General features: G+C 41.6%; 1 long non-coding RNA gene across 1 annotated transcript; it reads right to left on the bottom strand.

Moving 5' to 3' along the window:
- Nucleotides 1-644: 644 nt before the first annotated feature.
- Nucleotides 645-3043, bottom strand: LOC120732019. Its single transcript, XR_005695480.1, has 4 exons — nucleotides 2252-3043; nucleotides 2128-2165; nucleotides 1354-1433; nucleotides 645-954 (listed from the first exon to the last, which is right to left on the bottom strand). It is a non-coding gene; the product is annotated as an uncharacterized LOC120732019 (long non-coding RNA).
- Between the last annotated feature and the right edge of the window lie 11598 nt (nucleotides 3044-14641).

Below are 14641 nucleotides of genomic sequence, written 5' to 3'. Positions count from 1 at the left end.
AATAAGGTTGCTGTAGCAGCTGCTCTGTGCTTCACTGTCAGACACAATGTTTAAATCATTAACCCAACGTTATAAAAATCATATGTTTCACTATTTATGTTCCAGCACTAAACTGCTCTCAGTTTACTTTAAAAACATGTTTATATACAATATGACATCATAATATAGTCAGTTCTCTCATTTTTGCTGTTAAAGATTTAGTGTTAGAAAAATCACTCACTACAAATTCAATACGAATTCAAAATTTTAAATAGGATAAAGATTAAAATTAAGCATAAGCTAAAAAAATGGATCAAAAGATCCCTGAAATTAGTATAGACTTAATATTTGTTTTAAATCAATACAGTTATTTTTAAAAATGTAAGAAATCAAAGAAACAAAAAATATCCAAGAATATGTTGATACAATTACAATTCAAAGTAAATATTATTAAATGAACTTTTTAAATAATTCTTATTGTAAAAAATTATGTTAATTGTATTTTTTAAAATAATGAAGAAATAAATAAATGTTTAAATAATGAGATAAAATGCGAAATAACATCATTTCCATTCATTACACATTATTTCCAAACCTAAAAAAATCTAAAAAATCTAACAAATTGTAATAAATTTAAATACAAAATTTATATCCCAGAAAAATGATGAAGTGAATACACAATAAAATAAATCAAATCAAATCAAAATATTTAAGAGACACTAAAAAAATGTAAAAACAGGACTAAACAGAAAATAAAGGATAACGCCAGCATATAAACACAGATTTAGTTCTTTAGGTAAAATATTAATTCACCAGTTTTAAAGCCAGAATCTCTCAATCCCAAACATTGTTGATATAAATGAAATGATTTCATTTCATTTAATGATTTTTCTTGGTTTCTCACAGGCTAACAGTGACCAGCTGGTTTACCTCCATCCTTTCTTCTTCAGGATGTTTCCCAGAGTCGTCTCCGCCCTGAAACACAAACTCACACAATCAAAGATTTACATCCAGATTTCAGACAATCTTATAAATGTAAGATATTTAACCTTATGATAATTCATCTTTTGTGTATAAACTGAATCAAAGAAACTCTTATGAGAGAAGAACTTGGAGGGTTTATTATAAATAGAATCTGAGGCCGGGATGCTGTTCAGAGTTTACATGTATGTTTCATGTCTCTGAGAGCAGAGGCAGAGGGGGTTTTTGTTTTTTAACGTGCACTCTGCAACACCCCCCGGCGACCTCCACTGTGTCCATGCAGCCGCCCTGCAGCGGTCTATACATCCTTTCTTATGGACTAATTACGGCTGCGGTGCAGCGAGGTGGACGGGAACCAGCTGAGATCAGACGAGCAGACAGTCGGTACTGTACCTCCCCGAGGCGTAAACCTCCGCTGTGTCGAACAAATTCACTCCACTGTCGTACGCCACCGTCATCACGCTCTCTGCCATCTACACACACACACATTAATACAAGCACAGATCTGCAGAAGTGGTTATGTAATATGTGTTCATGCATTTAGCACACACACGCATCCCTACATTACTAACAGTGGACCGTCTGTCTGCACTGACCAAGTGAGGACCTCGTTTCTTTGGAAATATAACTTAAATCTATTTTTTTAATGTAATTTCAAACTAAAATGAAACCTGACAAACAGCTTTTTGATTTTTTCCTTCAAACTTTCCAAGCAGGAACTTTGATTTCCTGTCTCCGGAGCCTCGGTCGCCTTCAGTGGAGCCAAAAATGGACAGGTAAAGGAGGTGAAGCAGTTTTTGAAGACGTTCTTATAAAAGTTACAGCTGCTTTAACTATATTTATTTTTAACATTTAAACATGCTGACGTGACTCAACTATTCCCAAAATAATCACAGACGCTTCATCATTGAATAAATTTATTGTTGCATATAATACACCTCTGACAATAATAGATATATGAAGAGTAACAGCTGAACTGTAAATGGCAGAAAAAAGGTCAAACCTAGAAGAGTCACGTTAAAAGTATATACTGACTTCAAATAAATTCACTAGACATCCTGTAGCTTGATTTTACTGAACCCTTTTGGTTTGCAGGTCCTCCGTTGGTGAGTGGCAGTAGCCAGGTCCACATTTGTGTAGGTAAACAAACACACCAACACTTCGTACCTCGTCAGAGATCTGAGAACCAAATGTCACCCATGTTCCTGTGAAGACAGAAAAAAGTAACACTGACTGTGTGTGCTGGATATATGGAAATGTGCTTACAGTGTGTGTCTGCTGCAGCTCTCACCCAGTCCTAAGCAGGACACTCTCAGCCCAGATTTCCAAGATTCCTGCAAAACAACCAAATCAGCAGGTCCAGTGATGGATCATTACACCAGACTAACCCTCCTGTTACATTAACAAATAAATTCATTTATTTATGCATCATTTAAAGGCACAATTAGAACATCGTTCGCAGACTGTAAATGCTGTTTTATAGATTTGTTTTTGAACTACATGGATCTGTTTTCCACGCACATGCGCATCATTGTAGTTCGTGTCTCCAGATTCATATTACACAGTCATGATTCAGTTTTTGCTAAATAAATGATGACACGGTGTAATATGTCATGTGTTCATCTGAGGCTGTGTTTAGGTCAGAGTGTTTAATTTATGTCCTGATACGTAAACATTTAGAACTTAAAAAGGTTTAATTTCTTTTATACTTCACTGCACTGATCAGTGTTCATGGTTCCAGTTTGATTGATGGTTCGATCAAGTTTAGTGCTTATTTTTAATGGTTTAACAATCGATTTGTTCTTATTGCTGCTGCTGTTGTTCTTCATTGAGTTTCACATCCCGTGGACTCAAATTCCACTTTCTTGGTCTTCAGTTTGTTGCAGCGGTTCTTGTTCTGCTCTGCAGCCTCAAAGAGCTCAGCACAGAGACACTTGAACCAGAAATCCACCTTAGCAGGAACAAAGACTTCTATCATCACCGGTAAGATAGCGGAGCTGGGATGGCCACAGGGTGAGTCTCTGAGGATCGACACAGCAGCGACCTCATGGGCCTGCTGGCTGGGAACGTGAGATGGCTGGTGATTGCTTATTAATGTTTCAAAATAAGTTCATGGAGACTCCTCAGTATTCTTTCTTTTTTAATTCAGCCCATTTTACAAGCACTCTTTAAATGACCGTAACTCAGTTAGCATTTGTGCCAGAGAGATTTAAATGGTTTCAGAAAGAAGAGAAGACAAACTTTACGGGTATATTTGATGTAGAGCAGCGGTCTCCAACCTTTTTTGCGCCATGGACCAGTTTAATGCCCGACAATATTTTCACGGACCGGCCTTTAAGGTGTCGCGGATAAATACAACAAAATAAAACTAGTACCGGTACCGAAAAAAAGAAAATTTATTCATAACACACGTGAAAAGACCCAGGAAAACTGAGTAAACGATAAAAACGATAACAAAATAACGCTGAAAACCGATAAAACCCCTGAAAACTATACATTGCACACCTGAGCCTCAACTCTCGCGGCCCGGTACCAAACGACTCACGGACCGGTACCGGACCGAGGCCCGGGGGTTGGGGACCGCTGATGTAGATCATGAAGCCTTCTGAAGGTACTGTCGTCTGAGTACAGGCAGAAGAATCAGCTCTGCCTGCAGTTTACTGTGTGCGCTTCACTTTACCGTAACTCCTCATAACCACTTTGGGCTAGAATAAGTTGAGCTCCCAGTCAGAAATGGAGTCTGGAAAGTCCCATCAACTCACATTTCCAACTAAGCCAGAACAGCTCCAAGTTAACAATTCAAGATGGCGGCACTAAGGTCAACAGTACCAAAACTTTAAGGTGTACTTCTACCGTTACATACCTGTGACTCAGTAAGTAAGCAGTGCACTGGTCGGACTCTATGAATGTTCTGCACTGATGTTTTTTTAAGTGCAAAACAAATAAGTATTATCATGTATTGCTGGTGATACCTAAAAAGTCGCATGTTTCCTCGCTTTATCTTGAACACACTAACTCGGGTTTGACATCATTCCCAAGTTCAAACATCCGTGCTCCGATGTATTTAAGTCCACTCAGTCTGTATGATCATTAAAGGGGTAAATGGACTGCATCATTGTCCTGGACAGAGAAAGATGCTAGTTTCAGCTGGGAACAGTTGGGAGCAGTCGGGAACAGTCGGGAACAGTCGGGAGCAGTCGGGAACAGTCGGGAACAGTCAGGAACAGTCGGGAGCAGTCAGGAACAGTCAGGAACAGTCGGGAACAGTCGGGAACAGTCAGGAAAAGTCAGGAAAAGTCAGGAACAGTTGGGAACAGTCAGGAACAGTCGGGAACAGTCAGGAACAGCAGGTACGGCAGCAGGTAGCTCCGCATGTTTGATTAGGCAGCTTTATGCTGAATCCAACCCCAAAAGGGATTTTGAGATCTTTCACTTGCATTAAATACCAACATTAGCTTTGTATGCAGACGGTCAGCGTTGTAGCTTTATCGATGATTTGATCGCGTTAGCGTCTAATTGATTTGTTGCTCTTGTCAGGCTGATACAGTGATGACCACTGTATCAGCCTGACATATAAACCACACGCAGCATCAACAGCCTCCACGAGATTTCATTGGTCATCACCTTGTTAATGTGCTCAGTGGCAATAAAGCACACTGAGGTCATTCAGGGCCAGACTGAGGTCTGCAGCCAGGCTAACGAGGACTGCTGCCGCTGCAGTTAGGGAGCAACAGCAGGAAGATTTAAAGTCACTGTTGGAGTCAGCAGCAGTGCATGATGGGAGCTGTGGTCATCAGTCAGGATGATTTAAAGCTTTATGTCGAAACCAATCAACTTATCGCACAGTGTGATTACAGCAGTGCCTTTAATTTAAACAAACTCACTGTACATTCATCAACATGAGTGTGAGGTCAGAGGTCACAGAGCTGAGGCTGATTAACGCTGTGCAGATGGTACAGAACATACATGAGGGAGGGAGCGCATGTTTCATGTCAGGATAAAAAATACCACAAACAGCAGCTTCAGACGGCGCTGCTAAAATACCCCCAACAGCAGCAGCAGCTGACCAATCAGCTGTGTTTTTACTGACGTTTACAGTTTTCACACATCAAACACAGCCAGACACAAACATCCAAACATCAGCCGGCCGCTTTAGAAACACCTCCACCTCCCCTCTGTTCAAGTCTGGCTCTGATGAAATGACCTTCAGTCTGAAAACCAGCGACACGCTTCAGTGATCGAACAGAAAGAGACTCAATTAAAGTCTGACACGTAAACTGACTCGAGTAATTCAAGTCTGCAACACTCATTCACATCCAAGACCGAGGCGCTTGTGTTCGAGATCAAACAAAGGCTCACATCCAAGTGGAATAAGTACAAATCCATGACATTTACCTCTAAGTCTGAGGCAAGAAAACAAGATTCACATGCAAGTTACCAAGTCTTACACCAGCTCATTGAGGTTTCAACAATCAAATTCAAAGTCGAGTCTGAAATCATCAATGATGACTCAAATATGAGTCCAAGCTGAAAACATATTCATGTTAGTGTCCAAGTTAAAGTTAAGTCTAGGAACACGTCTGAGCTGAAAACATCCAAATTCACATTAAAGTTCAAGTTAAATCCAGCTGTTTTTAAAAACTGCGCTTCAAGTATTTCATTGAGTTATTTTACAGGAGTAAAGCCTAAAGTTAAGGACACATCCAAGCAACAATAATTACAACCCAAGTCCTGATTAAAGTCAGCAGTTTAAAAAACGCAGTCTGAGACCAAATTACTGGACAGAAGCTGTTTACAATGTGCACATCAGATAGATTACATTAAAGTACAAGTCAGGTTAAATAGATAATAATTTATATATATACATATTAGAGTCCAAGTTCGTTCCACCGTCTTCAAACAAGTCAGCACACAGTAAGACTTTATCATGCAGTTCAAAGGCATTATTTCCAAGTCTGGGTCAAGTCTAAAATCAATTACAGTCAAGTGAATCGTGCATGTAGTCCAAGTCCACAACCAAAGCGTGATTTAGACTTCTGCAGGAAATCTATACTGTAACTTGTGATGTAACTGGAAACCTCTTTTAACCCAGTGCTCTAACCTCACAAATCATCCAGTCATTGCATCGAGTCTGCCTTTAGCCGCATTCTCGGGAGGCTCACGTCAGGTGACGTGGAAGAATATGGGGCTAAAAGGAGTTTCCAGTTATGGCCTGAGTTTTGTCGTTGATTTCCCGCAGACGCATAATTCAAGCTTGTTTCTCAAATAAAGTCATTTTTCATCTTGAGACAACAGGATTCATACCAGATCCAAGCCACTGGTTTTAAAATGTAGTCTTAGCCCAAGACATGAAACCAAGCAACACTGTCATCAATACTCCTTCATAGCCGGATGTCAATAACGTGCTTCATTGTAATAAAGTCTTGTAAACCACACTATTTCTGTGCCTACGTGTGAGCTCCGGTCTGAGTTCGTCAGTCTTGCTCTGGCTGTGACAGTCCAGGTCCTCAATAATCACGTTTAAGAAAACTGGCAAGTCAAATGTGATTGATATTATATGTTTGATTGAGTCCAAATCATAGACGTTCATGCACACGTCTGAGACATTAAGGCCCAGGTTAGTGTCAGTAGAGTCCGAGTCACTTGTGCTTCAGTCAAAATCAAGTCATTGATGTACATGAAGTCAGGATCAACAGGTAGAAAGACACGGAGATTCCAAGTCATCGGTTTTAGTACCTGAGACCAAGCTTTCAATGCTAACATGAGAATCATAGTCAGCAATAGTCATGTCAAATAAACATCCAAAGTTTCATGTCCAAATGCAAATCCTGACAAAATCATTAGATGGGACACTTTTATGTCAGTGATGAAGTCCTGGTGTTAGATTTATGTCCACGTCCACTTTATTCTTGGTCTGGTACAAGCTCTGATCTTCATATGTGAGTCATAATCTGAAAGTCAGTCAGACGTCCGAGGTACTCGTGAGTCTGTGCCCAGGTTGGTGTCAGCTCACTGCATGTGCTTCATGTTTATGGTGACTGATATTAACGCCTGAGTCCAGGTCACAGTCCACGATGAATTCATCAATATTCAATCAGGATCAATTCTGAGCCTCGCTTTGAGTCATCAATATCTGAGAGACGAGTCGCCCTGAGACGCACACTCGTATCAATATCTGGCTTCAGACCATTAATATTTAACCCGACTAATCAGTATTCAGACTACATACATGTCACCTGATCGGCTCTACCAAACGCATCAATCAGCAATATAGAATCAATGCCAGGGAGGGGGCGGATCAATATCTCTGATCGGTTTGCTGTACTAGCTCGCTGTTGCTGGTCCTGACAGAACGACCCCGGGTACACACACACACACACACACACACACACACGTGTATGAAACATGAACCTGAGTCACGCTCTGCACCTGTCGGGTCACATGACCACCTCTTTGTGTCACTCTCACTGCCTCACCTGTACTTCATGTTGCTATAACGCCCGAGGGCCTCCTTCATGTGGGCGTGGCCTAGCAGGGTGTTCCGCTCCGAAGGCTCGGCCCTGACCTTTACCTGGCAGATGGGGGCGCTGCTGGTGTTCGCCGCCGCCCTCCGCTCCTTCAGCTGGTGCTCGCTGGCCCCTCCACCGCCCCCACCTCCTCCCATGTTACATGCTATGGACACCTGCATCCTGATTGCCGCGGTAACAAACCTTATGATTATACAAAGAGTTCTAAAGTCTCAAAGCATGATGAGGAGACCGCCGCTGCCGCCAAGGATGCCAGTCGCTATGGTTACGATGGAAAGAATTCATGAGTGGGATGTCAAGTTTGAGTCCACCCGCTGCGTTTGAGCCAATCAGCCAATCAAAGAGATGCAAACAACTTTCCTTCAGTGTGTCCGTCTGTCGGACACCACCGTCCCACAACAGGAGCCCCGAGGAGGAGCACAAGGAGGAGGAGGAGATGATGAAGAGCGTCCCAACAAAGAAGAAGAAACAGAGACGAGGGAACGCGATGCAGAGATGAACGCAGGAAGAAGAACTGGGCGTCCGTCCGTCCTCTGGACTGTGCCGCTGAGCAGGAGAGGGGAGAGAGGGAGCCCCTCCCCCGCCTGTCATTATTCAGAGCTGGTTGGCTGCACACTGGCCGAGCGAGCATTCAACAAAGAAAGAGAGAGAGGGAGCGCGAGGGCTGTCACTGTGCAGAGAGCACTGTGATAATTGCTACTGTCAGACAGCATCATGGGAAACATGCTGTTAATGTTAGCGAGCTGGAAGCAGCTGAAGGATCTCACCTACAGCCGCAGCACACCTGAGCCTCCTTCATCTGCATCGCATTTAATGAGAAACATGCAGATTAATGCCTGCAAGAGGCAATCGCGACCTGCAAAGAAAAAGAATTAAAAATGTCCCCTCATACATCAGCTATTAAACCCCGGAGAGCGATTGCTGAACAGCAGATAGACGCAAGCAGGAAAAAGCAAAAAGACAACTGTGAAAAAATAAAAAATGACAGAAAAAACAAACAATAATGGAACAAATTTGACAAAAAAACCCAACAAACACAGAAACAAGAAGGAGAAAAACATGAAAAAGGAATCAAATTGATGCAAGAAATGAAGAAAAACAACAACGACAACATGACCCCCCAACAAAAACAACCTTTACAAGGAAAAACAACAGCAAAAAAATGTAAAAACTCATAAAGGGTCCTAAAAAGCCAATTAAGTCTAAAAATAATAAAAAACAAAAATGATTTAAATGCTTCAAAGGCACAAACAGTTACATGGAGGGGACTTTTCCAACTACACATGCCCTCAAAGGGTCACAAAGCTAGCACAAGACAACCCGAGAGAAGCAAAAACGGGGGGAAAGCTACTACAAAAGAGAAAACATGGACAAATAAGAAATGTTTCAGATTTTCAGTGAAATTACAAGTCCATAAAAAAACTACAAACGTCATGGCTGCTTGTTTTTGCTGTCACTGATAACAAAACAGCACCACCTGTGGCCGCAGGAGGAACTACAAGACAAGCTCCTGAAGCTTGGAGGACTCAAATAAACTGAGAGAAGAAGAAGACACATGAACCCTTCTCGTATCCCTGATGAAAGTTGATTTTTGGCATTGTTTTAGTTTCTCAGGATGTTTCCTGCACATGACGAGATGATGAAGACCCTCCCCCACTCCTCTTCCTCAATCGGACACACTCATGTGCGTTCATAAATGCGCTGCAGCAGTGCATTAGATGTGAGTGCAGACTCGGCAGGACGCCCGAGGCCAAAGGTTTGGTGTCACTAATCTGGATTACAAGAGTAGCTGCACACTTAGACGCTGCCTCCATCTCTTCCTGCTCCATCACAAACACTTCACCACAGAAACGTGGCTCCACGAACCTCCGAGCGATCAGGAAGTATCATCATCAAACCTTCATCTTTGTCTGCAGGCTCCTCTCAGCAGAGACAGCCCGTCACATACACGCTAACGTTTACTAACGAAGGTTTCTGCCTGCATTCTGTCTGTTCGTCTGTTTGTGTTTTAATAGTAAGCAAAGTAGCTTTTGTTCTGCCATCATCACTCCTATGCAGAATTAGAATTATTAGTATAATTATTATTATTAGTAAATACATTTCAGTGTTTATTTTGAAAAGGCGTGTTTTTTTCTCAGTGTTTATTTTGAAAAGGCGTGTTTTTTCTTAGTGTTTATTTTGAAAAGCCGTGTTTTTTCTCAGTGTTTATTTTGAAAAGCCGTGTTTTTTCTCAGTGTTTATTTTGAAAAGCCATGTTTTTTCTTAGTGTTTATTTTGAAAAGCCGTGGTTTTTCTCAGTGTTTATTTTGAAAAGCCGTGTTTTTTCTCAGTGTTTATTTTGAAAAGCCGTGTTTTTTCCTCAGTGTTTATTTTGAAAAGCTGTGTTTTTTCTCAGTGTTTATTTTGAAAAGCCGTGTTTTTTCCTCAGTGTTTATTTTGAAAAGCTGTGTTTTTTCTCAGTGTTTATTTTGAAAAGCCCTGGTTTTTCTCAGTGTTTATTTTGAAAAGCCGTGGTTTTTCTCAGTGTTTATTTTGAAAATAGCACATTAATATATTTTTTAAAGCTGATAAATAATTTTAACTAATTCTTCATTCAGAAGTCCTATTTCAAATCTGTCCAATTTAAGTGCTTAAGTCAGGTTTAATGATTATTATTATTTTTTATTATTATCATTATAATTATTCACGCTATTTTTGTAAAACATTATTTTAATTTTATTGAATCTTTTTGAAAATAACACATCTCTGTTCCCATATTATATATTTTTTAGATTATTACAGGTTTAAGACACGTTTAGACATATTTTTTCTTTTTTATTACAGTGAGCATCCATAGAAAATACAATTCAAAACTGGAAACACTGACTTCTTTTTCTTCTGTTAGAAGTTTCATTGGAAATCTATCAGCTTAATGCTAAGTGGTCTGATGACTTTCAGTTATTAATAAAAATACATTGATGGAAAAACCAAACCCATTCAGAGCTGCCATTAAAGCAGAGTGTAGTTCTGAGTGATTTGATTTCTGGCCTCTACTGTTTTGTTATTATGTAAACATCTGTGTTGGGTGTAGTATTTAGCCAGTGGCACTAACTCTCCAGTGGAGACGTCCCAGTGGAAATCTGATGAAACACTGAGCTTATTTTGTTTTTTTAATGAGGTTTACATGGACGTCTGTCACCTGTTCTCTCACTGAGGATCACTCTGTACTGAAACCCAATGATTTTACAGAAGGTTGTCAGACACAGGCAGGACTGTGTTTGGTAATGTAGCGTGACCTCGGTCTGCAGAACAAACTGGTCTGTTCATCGACATATTGATCAGGTATCGGCTCGCGTGCTGCTGCCAGCTGCTCACATATTTACACTGTTTCAGTTTTATATATGATAACATTAGCTGAAGTCAGGGATGGTGCAGCGCTCACTCAGAACACACACACACACACCGAGCTGATAAACGACTGGAGCAGAAAGTCTTTAATAACAGAAATGTGACTCAGCAGCTCCAGGAGCCAATCAGAGTGAGCCGAGGAGGACGCCACACACCGGTCTGACCAGTAACAGCTGCTCTCCAGGTTAACCAGTTCAGCTATTTTCACATTAAAACCAGCTTATCACTGTAGCCCAGTAAAACCAGTTCAAACTGCCATGTGGTTCAAATTATGTGTTTCAGTGTGACTGTGCCCTCTGGTGGTTACTCCGTGTTACTGCACCTGTCTTTTATGTCACCTGTATTGCATGTCCCTCTGCTCCATGGTGATGTCACACTCCTTCAGGTAGATCTCAAGGCGTCGCCTCTCCATCAGCCTCCGGGCGGCCTCCAGGATCTGAGATGCCAACACCGACTCATCTTTCTCCTTCACATCCTTCTTCACTTCCGTTTTCTCTGCTTTCCCAGAAATCCCCCTGTTTACTTTGGGCTTCTTGCTGAAACCATAGAGCTCCTCCACTGACAACTTTCCAGCTTTTCCTGCTACGGCTGCTGAGGGTCCAGCGGCTCCTGCGGCTGACGCCCGACCCGCAAACATGGCTGACACTGAAATGATAAAACAGGCCTTAAGTCAGCAATTTAACCCAGGAACCCATTAGCTGTGTGGTATTGTTGCGTTTATTGTTCCAGGCTTTAGATCTATAATTTACAAGTTTGCAAAATGCTGCCTGTGTGTAGCTACAGTGACTGATCCCACAGTCTTACCAGCCTTCCTGCAAATGCGTACAGAAACTTCCAGAACAGAAAGCTAAACGTTCCAGTCGCTGATTTCTGTACTCAAGAACATCCTGTCATACAGAAGCTTTTTCAGCAAACTTAAAATGATCGTGCATGTACCTTCTTGACACATAACGATGCAGATGGGTCACACATTTGTAACAAAGGATAAGTACAGCAGCTTTCTAGTTTGAAAACTAATAAAATTACACCTGTATGGATGATGTCCTGCTTCGCTGTAACACAATTTACACATCTGAGCTCCAATGTAGCAGTTTAGACTTTCACGGTTTTCCCTGCTATTCCTGGCTGTTGTTTTAATACCAGCAGAATGATTTTGTCTTCTGCTCTAGGCTGTGGCTACTCCATAAATGACAGGTCGCTGTCATGAGGTTACCACAAGCCAACAGATGGTGCTGCTGTGGTTCTTGTATTCAGTTTAGGGTCTGGAGTCCCACAGGGCTCCATTCTTGGTCCTCTACAGTTTCATTTCTACATGTTTCTCCTTCATCAGCAAACACACAATCAGTTATCAGAGCTGTGTAGATGATGCCAGCAGCAGCTGCCTCAGGATTACAGCGTCACTTCAGATGCTGGAATTATATCAATCTGTAATAGACTCCACATTAGCTGTAGTGCAGATACCTGCTTACAGAACTTATTTTTATACTCATGTCTGCCTCAAACTGTAGCTGACCTGACCCTTACAGCTAGATACGCTTTCTGCTTTGTCAAACAGTTTTGTTGATCCTCGTCTACTTTTAACAGTCAGTTTAATCCTGATTTGTGCTCTACACACAAACTTCACCTTTAATGATAAAAAGCTAGTTTTACAGCATGTGCATGTCGTACCTGTTTGTCTGGTTCCTGTCGCCCGCAGCGTCCGTCCACCTTCATCTGTCTGTCTGTGTCCCTGCTGCTGCTCTCATATTAATCCCGTTGGCCTGATCCCACCAATCAGAGAGCAGATATCATGTCTGTCTGATTCAAAAAACCAAAAGTCTGAGTACAGATGTTAAACATGGCGTCCTGCCCATCAACCTCATGTATCTAGCTCTAATCTCACACACACACACACACACACACACTTAAGTCTTTTTAAATAGAGACAGTGGTAGAGTGAGATAGACAACCTGTCCTGGTTCAGGGAAGGCCCTGAATGCACCACGCAGCAGTGGATTAAACCTATTTGTGTTCCTGCGTCCTCTAAACGTTCATAAAGCCGAGGCTTCCTTCACAGCAGCAGCTCGAGTGACGTGTGTCTGATACAACAGTACACACACGGTGGAGGAAACATCTGTAAACATCTGTTGTGCTTTTATCTTCATCTGTGTGTAATCCATCACATCATCTGTCCGAGCGGCAGCAGCCTCCACCTGCTGTCCACAGATTTCATTTTAAACCCTGAGATGCAAACATCTGGCAGAGACGACACACACACACACACACACACGCAGAAGTTATAATAGCCCTGTGTTCACTGACACCTGAGGGAAACCCCCATGACCACAGGGTGGGGTTTTACGGCTGCCTTAATCTTTCACCTCCTCTCCTCCTCCACATCGAGAGGAGCTGGTTGAGGTCGTATGAGGAGGCCAGCCACAGGACATGATGGAAATTATTATCTCTTTATTATTTTTATATACAGATTGTTATATCTCAGACGAGTGAAGGGAAATTGTTTCACCTGCTCACACTGATTTTTCTTGCTCGTTGTGATTCCTGTGACGGTAACATTGATACTTTTTGTTTCGTGAGGTCAAGTTTTGCACATTTAACAGTGTTTTTTTCCATATTACAATCCTGGCAAAGGACCGTACCATTTTCAGGGGCAGGGATGTTAACCTGAGTCACAGTAACTGCACACGTTATTTAAAGCGTCGTAAACTCAGACATTTTAGGGTAAATAAATGTTTCTGTGGCTTTAATACTGAACTGCATGTGTCCATATTACTCAGTCACACCTGAATCCTGTGTTTAATCAGCACAGTTTAAGTCCTGTATTTATATTTCGTTTACACAGGTGATCCCACTGACACTCGGTGTCTCAGTTACAACACAGACCTGTTTGACCTCTATCTGCTGACACAGAGGTCATCCAAAGGACTGCGGCTGTGCTGAATGGGTGTGGATAAATCATGGATCCTGACCAGCCTCTGCAGTTTGTAGCTGCTCTGACACACACACAGGAAATCTTTACCAGCTCACACCACAACACCTGCTTGATTTTAGATTTAACATCCAGATTGTATCAGATTGTATTCCTGCCTCGCACAGGAATCCACCGAGTTTGAGAATAAGTAAAGTGTTTTAAATCTTAGTTTATTTTTACAAAGTGAGGACAAGGAGAGGAAATCTTTATAAGTTGAGGACATTTTTAGATTCTTGGACACTTTCCTGTAAAGAAACAAAAGCACAGATTTCTCTGTGAGCACAAAGATCAGTGTTTAAGAACCGTACAGATGTTGGAGAAATACGGACCTTTGTATCTGAACACACCAGGGACTTTTGTTTATGAGGACATTTTTAAGTCCCCACTTAATGGCAGAAATCCCTGTGAAGTGGGGACTTGAAAGATTTCTTCTTGAGGACAGGGTTTAGTCACTGTAGTGAGGACATTTCTACATGTAAGGACATTATGATGGATACAAAACTGCTACATAAACATGTTTCCTAGTCCACACATCTGTCTGCAACTGTCTGTCTGTACTGGTGATTGTTGGCAAGATGGTCCTCACGTGTGTGCAAAGACCAACGTGTGTGTTTCCAGCTGTTTGTTGGCAGTATGTTTTTCAGTGGGATTAGAGATTACACTGTGGACACACACACTCCAATCATGATGATGTCATCACTTCATCTGCAGCTCCGCCTAATGATGCAGCGTCATTTTTGCCTCTGCTTGTATTACCCACAATGCACTTGAAAAATGATCAAAAGCATCTGATAGAAGC

Source organism: Simochromis diagramma, unplaced genomic scaffold (genome assembly GCF_900408965.1).
Source record: "Simochromis diagramma unplaced genomic scaffold, fSimDia1.1 OVJJ01000395.1, whole genome shotgun sequence".
NCBI classification, from domain to species: domain Eukaryota; kingdom Metazoa; phylum Chordata; class Actinopteri; order Cichliformes; family Cichlidae; genus Simochromis; species Simochromis diagramma.
The sequence above is the reverse complement of the archived record's forward strand: the minus strand, read 5'-3'. Positions and strand labels throughout refer to the sequence as shown.